Source organism: Emydura macquarii, unplaced genomic scaffold (genome assembly GCF_026122565.2).
Source record: "Emydura macquarii macquarii isolate MOO-44397 ecotype Brisbane River unplaced genomic scaffold, CSIRO-AGI_Emac_v2 contig_6, whole genome shotgun sequence".
Taxonomy (NCBI): Eukaryota; Metazoa; Chordata; order Testudines; family Chelidae; genus Emydura; species Emydura macquarii.
Window position 1 is genome coordinate 955,753 of NW_027130143.1, and position 12,994 is coordinate 968,746.

Here is a 12,994-nt window from a genome sequence, read left to right on the forward strand (position 1 = left end):
GGATTAGAAGGAAGGGAGCAATTCAGGGACTCAGCAGCAGAAAAGACAGATGTGTGCACTGTTCTGAGGCGTTCTGTAGACACACAAACTGATAAGGGATTCTTTTAAATACTCAGAATGTGTGACACACAGGTTTTGATGGGGTGAATGTAAAATATTTCATTGACCTTGTAGCACCTCAGCACGTTACATCAGACAGAGAGGAGCTGCCGTGTCTAGGCATTGGGAGACCCGAGCCCTGGGAAGCGGGTGCTGAGACATATCGTCCTGTGAGAGGGGAGATAAAAAAGCCCCTCTGCCCCTCACCCTATTTGGTGGCTCATCCCATCGGGGTGAGTGTTACCCCCTCTGCCACTGGCTGGCAGTGCCTCACCCCTGGGCTGAACCCCAGCTCCTATCCCCCGGCTTGGATTTTGCCCCTCAGCCACTCTCCTGCCCCTTCCTCCCTACTTGACCCCCCAGGCCAGTAAAATTCTGTCCCCTGCTCAGACCCTGCCCATCCCCCCTCCAGTTTGCCCCCTTTGCCCCTTTTTAACGCCTCTAAAGAGTCGGAAGCAGAATCTGACTCCAAGTGAGGGCAAAGGAACAGCAGCATGAGCATGCTCAGGGCAACCTCGGGAGTCCATTCTGACAGAGAGCAGTTTCTGGCACCACCCCATGAGGCCCCCAGGTGCTGCCCCAGGACAAACAGAAGCAGCCCCCCCACGAAGGGGCAGGTTCCCCAGCCCGTAGTCACTTCCCCCAGGCCCCGCTGGCTGCTGCAGTTCAGAGAAGTGCCGCGAAGGCCCCTGGGAGCCCGCACAGGAAGTTGGACAGTCTGAGCTGTGATGAGCCGGGTTCCCCGCAGGCCTGGGGGCAGGCGGTGTCTCTCCTCCCAGAGCCCCGCTCTCCCCCCATTGCCTGCCCCATCCTCCAGAGCAGTAAGAGCTGACACCTGGGGCCTGATCTGCTGGAGCTCCAGCTGCAGCCCCCCTCCAGAGCCGAGCACCTGCACCTCCAGCCAGACCCTGGAGCACCTTCACTCCACTTCGCACATGCAGCTGGGGGACTACCAAACACACCAGCCCGGCTCCCAGCCCCGCGCTCGGCCCTCCCTGCCCCTGCCAGGCGCTGTGGCCAATCATGCCACCCGCGTCCCAGTGGCTGCAGCTGAGGGTCCGTCTGGCTGAGCCGGGGGCCGGCTGCCGTGTGGGGACAGGGGGTGGTGGCTGCCCAGCCTTGCGGTCCCGGCAGCAAGCAGACCGAGGCGTGGCAGCGCTGTGCTGAGCGTGACACCCTCATGTCTGAGCACACGCAGGCCTTGCGTGGGGCCGAGCTGGGTGGTGCCGACAGGCACGGAGAGGGTCCTTGCCATCTGCCGGGAACGAAAAGGAGCCCATGCAGCCGCCAGCTCCTGACACGGTGTCTGCCCCGCAGCTCTGCACAGTCCTGCCTACGGACTTCCCCAGCCCCTCCGGCGCTGCTGGCTGGGGAATGAGAGCCGGGGCAGAGCGTGGAGATTTGTGTCACGTTTTCTGGTCTCTCCTAGGACCTGAGGGCGGAGGAACTCCGGCGCTCAGGGGTGGGAGAATTCAATGCCCCTCCTGTTGGCGCAGGAAGGGTCTGCACTGAAGCCTGCAGCAGCACTGCTGTAGCATGGTAAGTGTAGACAAGCCCTTTGCATTGCCCCCCACTGGGGCTAGGGAGGGCATTTCCCTGAGTTCTGGGGGCTGGACGTTCCCAGCACGGTGGCTGGGTGGGGCCGGGCTGAGGCCGAGCCGGCTCCAGGCATGCTGGCAGCCCAGAGAGGTTCCCCAGGGTGGGTTCTGCTGTGCTGGGGCCTTCCAAGGGCCCAGAAACCTCTGGGGCGCTAACCTTGGAGTGCAACGGCTCCCGTGGCCTGGGCCTGGGCATTGGACCACATCCCTGGTGGCTCCAGTACTTCAGCCAGGTGAGTGCCCGGAGCACCCGCCCTCTGCTTAGCAAACCCTGGGGGCGCCACAGCTGGGTGTCTGCAGGACGCCTCACCTTCGGTCCCTGCATCCACCGCCTGAGCCCGTGTCCGACCCGCGGCCTCCCTGCAGCGCAGCCGGGCCTGGGCAGGGGCCTGGGACGTGTGAGAGGCAGGCTGGGGGCGTCCCTCCTGCCCCAGAGATGCTGGCTGGGGTCCCGGGCCAGGGGGCGGCGCTGGGTGTTTTCCATTCACCTGTCCCATTTTCCCTCATTTTGTATTGATTTCTGTTTCCTGGACTGTGTTTGCTTTGAACTCGCGGCATCGCTCCGTGGGCGGGGAAGCGTCCAGTGCATTTATTCCCAGGCACTAAACCCTCTGCTCGCCTGAGGCTTGCGCACGAATGTCTGCCCAGCTGTCTGTAGCGCCACAGCCGGTGTGAGCCCCCATGTCTGGGACTCTCTGCCAGGGGTTCTCTTTGCTCCTTTCTCCCTGGGAGCTCTGCCCAGCAAGTCCAGCCGTGAGAGATTCCCGTGCAGAGGTTCACGCCACGCAGGGAGCGGTGCACCGCAGCAAGCGATGCCAGGAAAACTTTCCAAAACAGAGTTGGGGCTGCGGTGGCGTTCAGCGGTTCTCCGGTGCCCGGGGGCCAGTGCTTGCATTTGCACCCTCCCCAGCCCTCACGTGCCCCCCGTGCAGGGCAGGAGGGGTCCCTGGCTCCCACAGACAGCGCTGCCCTCCAGCTGCCCCGGGGGGAGGTCTGTACCTGTGGAGGGGACACGTCTCTTTCCTCCTCCTGCACCCCGGGCACTTTCTGGTGCTCATGGTGGCTGCGGAGCCTGGCTGCCTCCTCTGCCCCCCACACTTACCCGCCACTCGGTACCTGCCTCTCCCGCTCCAGCCCCCCAGCGCAATCAGTACGGCGCCGGCTCCCCCTGCCGGGTGGGACGGTATCACCCCCTACACAGGGGTAACAGGCGGGGGGAGTTCTTCTTCCTAGTCACCTACAGCTCCCCGCCCCCCCATCTGCCCCTGGTTTCCGCTCCTGGGGAGCCCAGCGATGTGCACGGTAAGACACAGGCTCCCTGAGTCTGGCTGCTGGGGGAACCATCTCTGTTTCCTTTTCGCTTGTCTTTGTCCCAGGTGCGAGGTTTGGAGCCCAGCACGTCTGTGTCTCCTGCCAGCGCCGCCCATTGCCCTTGTGCTGCCAGGCCGGGCTGAGTTCACCCGTTGCGAGGCGTCAGTTGTTCAGTCTGTGGGTTTCCAGTGTCTCTAGGGTCTCCCACCGGTGACGGGCTGGTCCCAGCCACTCCCGTACGAGCGGTTCATGGTTCCTGCGTTGCCAGGGGCAGCCCTGTGCCCCGTCAGCACCCCAAGGGGACAGGAACAGAGGTCATGAACACACTGCAGACAATCCCCACTTCCAGCACAGGAGGGCAGGCCTAGCCCGGCTGTATGCGGCTGGGCCTCCTTGAGGTGCTGCTGCAGCCATCTCTTCTCTGACAGCATTTTTCTTATGCCTGGCCTGAGCCACTACGCTGCAACCGAGGGGCCGGCCTGCCCTCACCACTGAGGCGCTCTGCCATGGCAGGGGTCTCCCCGGCACCCAGTCCTGACCAGGGGGCCTGCCTGCTGCCTGCTGCGTGGCTGGAGCCTGGAGCCCGGGAGAGGTGACGTGCAGCAATGGCTGCGGAGTTGAGAACACTCAGAAACTCCCCAAACCCCAGCCCCGGCCCCATTCCCAGCGTGCCCACATCTGGGCCCTCAGCTCTCCAGCCACCCCTAGTGGGGTCCCAGCACAGCACTCGCCCAAGCCACATGGGGCTGTAGCAGACGCCTGCTCCCTGAGTCCTGCCCAATGGGTGAACGGTGTTAACATGCCCTTGAACCTGTTCAGCGTTAACCGGTGTTAAACAAGCGCCAGGTCTGGTACACCGCAATCCCAGCCTGCACAGTGCCAGGTCGAACACACCGCTCAAACCCTTTTCATCTGCTACCAAAGCGACAGAAAAGACGGGAATCCAGTTAAAGTGTTTGAAATCGAAGGTATAAAGTAAGGCTTTTATTTCAGCAACACCCTTTGTTCCCTTTAGCAGGAGAGAATTTGCAGAAGGAAAAAGGCCCTTATCAGACAATCTCTTAGATGGTATTAAAGATGATAATAGCTGTCCTTTTGGGGGAGAAGAGAAAACGTTAGCTGAGATGGGCTGGAGCTGTTATTGTGGCTGTTGTTAAAGTCTGATCTCATTTCCTAAGAAGACACAATGAGACAAACACATACAAGGGGAGAGAAAAGAACAGCAAAGATAGAAAATGCAGCGTCTATCGCTGCTGCTGACTCTGACTCGTAACCTCGCCGCAGGAGAAAAGCCCATGGTCTGATCAGCCCCTCTGAAATGTAACCAATGTGCCCCGGCGTCAGGCTGCTTTGCTTTTCAGTGTCCAGCGCACAGCAATCTTAGCACACACGCCGTCCTGGGCAGCTAAGCCAGACTCATTAAACAGAGGGCGAAAGGAGAGAAATAGGAAAGAAAAGAAAGGGTGGGGAAGGAAAAGGACAGAATGAGGCCGGGTGACAAAATCTCAGGGGAGTGATGGGCCAAATCACCCGTCCCCTCATTCTTTTGTCCACCAATTGCGCCTAATTTCTGACACACCTGTTCTGGTTTCCTGATTATCGGTCTCACAAGTCTCTTGTTTACCCAGCATGACCTTACACAGTCCTTGAGTTATATCAGCAGGCTCCAGCGTGCACCAGCCCCAGCCCACGCCGTGCTCCATTTACAGGGCCTGCCCCCTCTCTCGGGGCCCTGTGCCCTGGGGATCCAGCGTGCACTGTCTCAGCACCACCCCCACCCCCTGCGCTCACACCGTGCTCCATTTACAGGGCCTGCCCCATCTCTCGGGGGGGGGCCTGTGCCCTGGGGGATCCAGCGTGCACAGCCTCACCCCCAGCTCCAGCACACGCCGTGCTCCATTTACAGGGACTGCCCCCTCTCGAGGGGGGCCCGTGCCCTGGGGGATCCAGCGTGCACTGTCTCAACCCAGGCTTCCTGCCCCCGGCGAGAACCCGGCGTCCTTAGCTGGGGCCAGCCGTGTGCTGCAGCCCCAGGTGAGGCGGGCTCCGAAGGGCCCAGGCCTGGGGCTGGCTGGGAGCTGAGCTGCCTGCGCCGGCCCCTTTGCTGTTGCACTGCAGGGCAAGGCGTGCACCCACCGTGTCAGGAAACGGCACCAACGGGCTGCGCTCTGGCTGCGCTCTAGCAGGCTGGGCAGAGCTGGCAACTGAGCAGGGCACTGCCATGTGCCAGCCAGACGGGGGCAGGCCAGCAAGGCTACCAGCCTCGCGCTCCCTGGGGCCAGCGCGGTGCCTCTGGGATGTGCCCCCTGCCCACTGTCATGGACTGGGACCCTGCCCCGGGGAGTTAGGGCTGGGCTTGGTGTCAGCGGTGGGCGGCGGGGAGGGGAGGGGCTGGGGCTGGTATTGGGAGTGGGGGGGCAGGTGGGGGTGGGGTTAAGGCTGGGGTTGGTGTTGTGGGGAGATGGGGGAGGGGCAGGGCTGGGGATGGGGCGCGGGGATGGGGATGGGGCAGGTGGGGGCGGGGATAAGGCAGTGCCAGTGCTAGCCCGAAGCAGGAATATTTGGGGGGCCACCCCACAACACTAAAACAGGCAAGTTCTTATAATGGGGGCAAGCAGGGCCCCTTGAGCTGCTCGGGGCCCTCGGCAATTGCTCAGTCGGCTCATGCCTAGCTCCGGCTCCGGGGGCTTGTGCGGCAGCTCCAGGCCAGGGCACAGGAGATGGGCGGGTGTTGGGCGCTTTACGTGAGTCAGCGGCTCCCTCTCCTGGCTGCTTGGAAGAAAAAATCCCGAGTCAGCTTGGAGCCGGAGCCGGAGCCGGAGCCAGAGCCAGAGCCAGAGCTGTGCATCACCCGGCAAGAGCCGGAGCCGCTCAGCAGTGCATGAGCAGGAGGGATGGGGGCGCTGAAGCTGCTCAGATGCAGGACCCGCATAGTCGCAAAACTCACATGGAGGCATGCAGACACACATGTGCACTAACACATGCACACTCACATGGAGGCATGCAGACACACGTGCACTCACACATGCACACTCACATGGAGGCATGCAGACACGTGCACTCACACATGCACACTCACATGGAGGCATGCAGACACGTGCACTCACACATGCACACTCACATGGAGGCATGCAGACACACGTGCACTCACACATGCACACTCACATGGAGGCATGCAGACACGTGCACTCACACATGCACACTCACATGGAGGCATGCAGACACGTGCACTCACACATGCACACTCACATGGAGGCATGCAGACACACATTTGCACTCACACATGCACACTCACATGGAGGCATGCAGACACACATTTGCACTCACACATGCACACTCACATAGAGGCATGCAGACACACATGCACTCACACATGCACACTCACATGGAGATATGCAGACACACACGTGCACTCACACATGCACACTCACATGGAGGCATGCAGACACACGTGCACTCACACATGCACACTCACATGGAGGCATGCAGACACACATTTGCACTCACACATGCACACTCACATGGAGGCATGCAGACACACATTTGCACTCACACATGCACACTTACATGGAGGCATGCAGACACACATGTGCACTCACACATGCACACTTACATGGAGGCATGCAGACACACATTTGCACTCACACATGCACACTCACATGGAGGCATGCAGACACACATTTGCACTCACACATGCACACTCACATGGAGATATGCAGACACATTTGCACTCACACATGCACACTCACATGGAGATATGCAGACACATTTGCACTCACACATGCACACTCACATGGAGATATGCAGACACAAATGTGCACTCACACATGCACACTCACATGGAGGCATGCAGACACACATTTGCACTCACACATGCACACTCACATGGAGGCATGCAGACACACATGTGCACTCACACACGCACACTCACATGGAGGCATGCAGACACACACGCATGTGTCCAAGCACATGCACACGGGAGCAGGGTCTGACTGAGCTCTCCCCTGACACCTCGTGATGAGCTGGGGAAGAGGACGTCAGGAGCTGCCCTTGTTCGCACGGACACACCCGCCCTGCCTAGACGCGCCGCCTGTTGGAGTTGCTGTGCCCAAATGATCCCTCCTGGCAGGTGCTGGCCCACAAGTCACATGGCTATGGGGGCAGAGGTAATAGAGGGTTGTTGGCCTTGTTCTGTGAGTCCAGGCAGCAGAACTCTGCCTGGCATGCGCTGACTGCGGGACTCACTCTCAACCGAACTGCACTGCTAGGCAGGGGCCGGGGGACCGGGGGGGATGGGTGTTTGTACCTGGTGTTGTGGGTGCTGGCTCAGGGTCCCAGACACCATGTGATTCTTCCACTCCATGGGGTGATGACAGCTCGCGAGGGCAATATGTACACCACACTTGTGCCGCTCAGAGGTGTGAAAAAAATACTCAGCTCCCAAGTGCCATACGTTCTGCCAGCATAAGTGGCGGTGTGCATAGTGCTGGCCCAGCAGGAGAGCTGCTCCCACCGCTCACTGGGGTGCTTTTATCATGTCACTGGGAAAGCCATTTCCCGTCAGCACAGAGCAGCTACACAGGGGATCTTGCGGCAAGCAGCTGCACCGGTACAGCTATGCTGCTGTAAGCGCGTGCATGTAGACGTGACCTGAGAGTCTTTTGTTGCAGACCAGTAGAGCTGAAATCGCTGATAACCAAGTCTAAGCACCAGACCTGCGTTGGGACAGTGTCTCTGAAGCAAGAGACTGCGCGGTCTGCACTATCAGTGAGGGTCCCCCACGAACAGCTGTACTCACTGAGCGCTGTGCTACGTGGTGGGACCGAGGGTGCGGAGCAGTGCGGCAAGTGGTTGGCAGGGTGGAGCCGCCAGACGGTGGCCGTAGAAGTGGTGAGTGCCCAGCGGGGTGGCTGACGCCAGAGCAAGCTCCCGGGCAGTGGCGAAAGCAAGGTGCCTTCCCTTCAGGTGGCCCGTGAACTCATGCAGATGCACCGCTGATTCTGGGTCTTCAATGACCGAGGACAACAACTGTGAGTGGGGTGCGGTGGAGGGAGAGGAACTTTAAAGGAACTTTTGGTTGTTGGACTTAGGAACCTGCGGCAAAAGACAGTGCCCAGCGTACTCTCCTGGTTTTATGCTCTGGATCCTGCTTGTGGGCTTTCCCCAAGTTAATGCTGGCTTATTCCCCTTGCTTATTAAACGTCTCTTTGCTGCACACAGATGCCGTGCTTGCACGAGGGGAAGTTTGGCCTCTTGCAGGAGCCGGGGGTGACGTGTGATTGTCCCAGTTACTGGGTGGGCTCGAGCCAGTGCTGTGTTGCAGTGTGGAAGAGGAACCGCTAGCTCTTGAACCCAGCCCTGGTGGCTGCCGACGCACCTGGCAGAAGGGTCACACACTAGCTTCAGCAACCTCCCCGCCCCCGTTCACTTGGCTGGATGGGCAGGACACGCTGCCCCATGTTGCGAAGTGTCAGCCTGCAGGGCAGGGGCCTCCCTCCTCAGCTCTGAGCCCAGGCCTGTCGTTCCTGTCCATTTCCAGTCCCGACCTGCTGGCAGCTGGCTGTGCACTGCGGGGCCATCTCTGCGTCGCTGGCCAGCTCAGAGGGACTGGCACGACTTGTCCCCAGGGCATCGCTCACGATTCCTGAGGGTTCCAGGGAATCACTCGCTCGCTCTCCCCGGTGTGTGGGACGCTGGCTAGAAACGTTTGTGACAGTCTGTGGCTGTGTGGTGGCTCCTCTCTGCTTTGGATTGGGCGTTGTGCCGCCTGGTTTCCACTGCTCGTTTGGTTACACAACCCGATCCTCTCTGTCCCACGCCGTGTTCTCCCCAGCTTGCCCCAGCCCACCCCCCACCCTGCTGTTTCGCTGGCTGGGGAGCACTACGAAGCTTTGGAAGGTCGAGCACTGGGAGTTGCCACTGGCTCGCTCAGGGCCATGATCCAGGGAGGCATGAATTCTGCAGCAGCCTCGCCTCTTTATGTCTCAGCAGCCCCCTCGCTCTGCCTCTCGGCCCTGAATAATTGATGACACAGCAAACGTGCCAGCAGCAGCTGGAGCCGTGCGGAGCACCTGCTGTGTGCTCAGTGGCTGGCAATGCCGAACTGTGCCAGGCAGAAAGACATGCGGGGCCAAACCCCTAAACCTAGGGCTGGGGGTGGGCACAGGGGGGCCGGGAGGGGGGCAGGAGTCACACCTCCCTACCCAGGCAGGTGGGACTGGCACAGGACTGTGAGTGGAGCCGGGCCTCACCCTGTACCCAGGGCAGGTTGGCGAGGTAGGCACAGACACTAGGAGGGACATCAGCGTTCCCCACAGCAGTGCGCTCACCCTCTGACCCACCTGGGCCTACGCCTGGGTCTAGGAATCAGCAGCAGCTGCTGCATTTCCTTATAGGCCAGGCTGGGCTCTCATGGGGAATTCCCCTGCAGGGAGCCACCTCCTGGCAGAAGCTCCCAGGTCTCTAATGAAATCACCCTGCTGCAGAGCAGGGGCACCTAGCCCCAGCCCTGCCCCGGCCCTGCCCCCATATCTGGAGCCACTTGACAAGGGACTAGAACACTCCAGTCCTGGCCAGCGCAAAGGCACCAGCAGCCTTGCAACACTGCCAGAGACGTTCCCCGGCTCACTGCCGAGCTCCTACCCCGTGAGTGTGACGGCAAACACACACTAGCGCCTCGCCCCACTCCAGCGAGCAGCTGCACTGCCTGACACGTGCTCTCCTGTGCATGCACGCACACGCACACGCACACACACGCTGCTCCTGGCTGGGTCTCTCCCAGTCATTCACCCCAAACTCCCCCCGCCATTCATTCATGAGTCCCCCCCCACACACACACCCCCACCCCCCGTGGCCTGCTGCGCCGTCCTGCTCAGTGGCTGAGGGGTGACTGGGGTCATCCAGCAATGGTCATAAACCAGACAGGCTGGGCCTGAGGCCTGGCACAGGCGGGGCCGGTCTGAGTTGAGACCTGTGGGTCCCTGGCAGACACTGGACTGAGGCGAAGAGGAGCAGGCCTGCAGTTGGGACAGTGGCTCTGCAGCGTAGAGCTGGCAGCCGGCCGGTTTTGTGCTGCTTGATCACACACGAGGTTTAATGTGCCGGAGTCTTTCACTGGGACACGTTCGCGCGCACACCACGGCTCATGCCATGCCCTGTAGGCCAGGCTGCGCTGCGATATTAGCACACACATAAAATAACATCAGCACGGACGGACTGCGTCGTGTGTGTGTTCTCTGAACGGCAGCACTTCATAGCTGTGGTCTGCTCCAGGAGCCGTTGTGGTGCTGGTGGTGCTGGGGGTTGGGGGGAGGTATGCTTAGTGGCCAGTTTTTGCTGGTGGCAGGAGGGAAAAGGCTGGTTTTAGTTCAGTGGGGGAGGATGGCCGGTGGCTGGTTTTTGTTGGGGGGAGGTGGCCATTTGTGTTTTGGGGAGTAGCCAGTGGCTGGCTTTTGAGGGGAGGGAGGGTGGGGGGGGCCAGGTTTGCTGCGTTTCAGAGGGGCCATCCTAGTGGAGCCGGATGGGAATGGGGCTGGTCGGGGAATAGATTTGATTTTCTGTCAAAAAAAGTAGGTGAAAGCAAGCATTTCTTTCTCCTGGCAAAATGTTTCATGGGGTTTTTCATGTTTTTGATCAAACCCCTCCCCCACAAAAAAACCCCCACATTAAAGGAAATTTTTGCAAGAAATGTTCTGTTTCACTAAAAAGCCGGTTGTCATAGAAAACAATGAGAGCAGTTTGACCAGCTGCTGATGGGATGGCTCTGGTTCAGAGGGCCAGGGAGGATGCTGTCTGAGAAGAAGTGCAGGGGCTCATGGGGACCTTTGTGTGTGGCCTGCGAGGGATATCCCCAAATACCCCAGCCAGGGCCTGACTGGGAGGGGCGCTGGATCACCTGGATTCTGACCAGCCCTTAGGGTGTCAGATCTGAGCAACCCCCCACACAGCCCGCTGCTCCCACGCTGCTCTGGCTTTGTAGTGTACAAAAATGGGGTAATATCCCTTTAAGTAGTTTGTGAGTATTCTCGTGGCGCTCTCTGTCTTCTCTGCTCTGAACCCACCCAGTGCCCTGCCAGAATGGCAGGGGGATACGTAGCTAGGCCTTGCATTTGTCTGTGGTTAGGCAGACATGGTTATTTGGTGCCCACTGTGCCCGGGTGGTTTCTTCCTATTATTTTTATGATTATTTTTGCTGTGTAAAGAGCAACAGACCCAGCGTGCAACTGGACTAACTTCAGACCCACTGACTTCGAAATTAGCCAAGCAGCACAATCCCTGTGCCCTGGGTAGCGGAGCAGGCTGAGTCCGTGTAAGCAGCCCAGCCTGCCTGGAGACAAGGCACCAAAACCAGCCCAACGCTATCCCAGACCATGCAGCTAGGCGTGCAGAGGTTGTGGCTGCTCTGCCTGCAGTGTTGGAATGACAACGCTTCGCCTTTTCTTCTCCCCCAGCATGTGCTGTCTTCTGGGTTTGAAGAAGCGGGTGCATCAGTGGGAATGAATTCAGTGCATGGCTCCAGGCAGAGAACATTTAACCCACACACTTGCCCAGAGGATTTTGCTGAACACCCCTGGAGAAGTAGCTGCTCATACTGTTAAATGAAAGCGAAGCTAAACCTTCCACGTGATTGGAGTTGCCCTTTATTCCCAGAGACCTGGAAGGAAACGTACAATCATCTTGGTCAGCCCAGAGCCCTCTGATCCCTCTTCTGTCCCCGTTAAGGAGAGTCTCAAGCTTCTAGCAGTCCATTCTTAACAAGCCCCCATCCGGCCTCTCTTCAGTCCTTTGTTCTTATTCCTGGGAAAACACAGCTGGCTTCCTGCCGAGCGGCGGCCATCCATGGTTGTTAGTTGCTAGGAACCACATGTCCAGGCAATTGGAGTGGCCACCGTCTTCTTGGACTCTTCACGGACATGGGACCTGGGACCCAGGCCCAAGACGGTGAGGCATCAATCACACCTGCATCCCTGGTTCTCTGCAGAGAGCAAACAACCTTTTCCCACCGCCTAGTTAACCATGCAGCACATAGGGGAAACGCAAAATATTCCAGAAAATTCCCCCTCCATCACAGGATGTCATCCTGATCCCTGTCTCTGGCCCGGCCAGTCAGGACACCTCTCGGGATCAGCATGAAGGAGAGACAGTGTCCTTACCATGGATCCCAGGGGACAGGAGACGGAGGGGCGGCAGCCTGTGAAGCTCACTTCTTCCCTCTCGTTTGTCTTTCAGTCAGTTAGCCCACGCTGTGTGGCCAGCTTCCCGCCCCCCCCCCCGGGTCTCTTTCTGAGGGCCCCAAAAGGGAGCGGTAGGCCAACTAGCCTGGCCCCTCATTACATTGTCCAGCAATTAAGCCTAATTTCCTACATACCAGCTTTGGTTCACTGATCCCACACGCCTGTTGTTTACCAGCGTGATCTTAACACAGCCCTTGGATTAGATCAGTCGGCCTTTTTGTCTGCTCTAATTTGGCCTTTGTCTCCCTTCTGCATCTTCTCCCATCAGCGTTTGTTGCTCTAGATTACTGGGATGCTGTCTGAATGTTCACAGTTCAGATCACACGTAGGATAACTTTATGGGCCCAGTTGTCAGAGAGGCCCCCTCTTTGTGGGGCCCCTGGCCCCACCTGGGCTGTCGTGTCCTGGGGGTGACTGGTGACATGTAAGCTGCAGAGCGCTCCCCAGCGTTGTGCTACAGCTGCCCTGTGAAGGCCCGGCTGGGCTGGCGCCTTGTTTGTCAGCAGGGCCTGCACAGAGCAGCTAGGTGCTGTACGTCATCGCGCTCTGAAGACAGTCACCGCAAGCGGGGCTTCTCAGACTGGGGATCATGAGCTCTCAGGGGGCCATGAGGTTATTACGGGGGGGTTTCACAAGCTGTCAGCCCCCCCACCCATGCATGCTGGTAAGGGTGGCCTGGGGAGGGCGGGTCATCACTTTTGGGGGGGTCATCACAGCCTGAAATGTTTTCAATGGGGATCCCAGCAAACAGAG

General features: G+C 59.4%; 1 long non-coding RNA gene across 1 annotated transcript; it reads left to right on the forward strand.

The window, feature by feature from the left end:
* Positions 1-210: 210 nt before the first annotated feature.
* LOC137153571 (uncharacterized) lies at positions 211-11,583 on the forward strand. Its single transcript, XR_010919892.1, has 3 exons — positions 211-332; positions 1,529-1,638; positions 11,459-11,583. It is a non-coding gene; the product is annotated as an uncharacterized lncRNA (long non-coding RNA).
* Positions 11,584-12,994: the final 1,411 nt, after the last annotated feature.